This window comes from Athene cunicularia (assembly GCF_003259725.1).
Source record: "Athene cunicularia isolate RWA chromosome 3 unlocalized genomic scaffold, athCun1 chr3_part1, whole genome shotgun sequence".
Classification (NCBI taxonomy): Eukaryota; Metazoa; Chordata; class Aves; order Strigiformes; family Strigidae; genus Athene; species Athene cunicularia.
Genome location: NW_020799097.1, coordinates 11,129,265 through 11,130,900, shown reverse-complemented (window position 1 = coordinate 11,130,900; position 1,636 = coordinate 11,129,265).

The following is a 1,636-nucleotide window of genomic DNA, read 5'->3' as shown; positions in this document are numbered from 1 at the left end:
GGGGGGGGGGTGTGTGGAATGGATTTCCAGTTACAGAAACCATCATTCCGAAATAAATACTTAAACATCGAAATAAAGGGCAGAAAAAGTTCTCAGTGTCTAGGGGGGAGGGAGACACAAAAAATTATTCCCACTCAAAATTAGTTTATAATCAAAGCGGGTCGCTGGGATATTACTCTATCCCACAGTATTACTGGAAGCTGTCGCTGAAAGCTTCCCGGATAACATATAGCCTTGTATTTACGTATTTGTTAAAAAATAAAAATATTTGGACTTGTCAACCCACTGGCGATTGAACTGAAGTTTCAGGTTAACTGTCTTGTTAAGTGCATTTGGTTTAAATATCTGGTGTTTAAGTTTTGAAGGGTATGCTGTTCCAAAACCTTTCTTCTCGGATGAATTTTTATGATGTCCCTTGCTAATTTGCATTATGTCAACTTGTAACGGTGGGGAACCTAATACCGGGAACGGGATACAAAACCACTGTTAGCACTGACACGCAGGGAATACGCTGCTCTTTTCTACAGCGAAGATCTGCTCTCGATTAGGAATGTTACAACTTCAAGAGACTCGTAAAAAGTCAAGGCATCTGCTCCCAAAGCCAGCCACGTTTGTAGGGTTTAGACGTGACAGCAAAAGCCAATTCGTTTCAAGAGAAATCTGTGTGGTGACTGGGGAGATCGGAGCGCCCATCCCTACTTCCCACCTGTATCTCCTTCCGAAAACCCTCCCCGTCCCCATCCTGACCCTCGTATCTGCAAGGTGAAGGCCCCCTCGGGTTGTACCCCTCTTTTTTCGGGGAGCAGTGTCCCGGACAGCACCAGCCGGCCACCACACCGGAGCTGCCTGCCCGGTCCCCGCCCGCAGCGCCGGGGCCGGCGCCGAGCGCTGCCGCCCCGCCACACCGCGGTCCGGGGCCGGTGCCGAGCGGGCGGCTTCGTGCCCCACCAGTGGAGCAGACTTAGGGGTCACGGGGAGCGCATCGGAGGGCATTTCCCCTTCCCTCCCGTAGGGAGCCTGCTGCGCTTGTCACCTCGTCTCCAACGAGTTCTGGGTTCAAGGGCTAGTCCTGCGCAGCGCAGGTACTGGGGATCGCTCCTCCTCTGGTCTGAGCTCCTGTGGATGCGGGGCACCCCTGGAGGCACCCCTGGAGGCACCTAGCCGTGTGCTGGGAGGGGGCTGCACAGCCTGACTGCTCGTCCTCCTCCCTCCTTCAGCTGGGTCACCCGGCTTCACCTTCGAGACCCGCTTCACCTTTGAAAGAATAACGATTCCCGGCCCCATACCATAGCCATGTGCAGGATAAAATTCCCTTTTGCTTCCGTGGGACTTTCTCCCCACCGGGGAACGGCGCTTGTCCCTCGAAAAATCTTTTATTGAGGAGAAAGGACCGTGCCACTCGCGAAGCATCAGCCGCGGGCGCCTGGCGGGGTTGCGGGGAGGAGCGGGTCCGGCGGGGCAGGGCGGGGATGTTTGTTTGCTCGGCGGGTTTCAAGGGCTGCAATCGCCGCCCGGAGTCCAGCAAACATCTCGCCCCCCGCAACGCGGCAGTGGGTGGGGGGGATGGCTGGTCGGAGCTGCCTCCGGTCGGCAGCCCTGCAGTTCCCAGCGCTCCCGGGGGAAGGGAGCGGGGAGC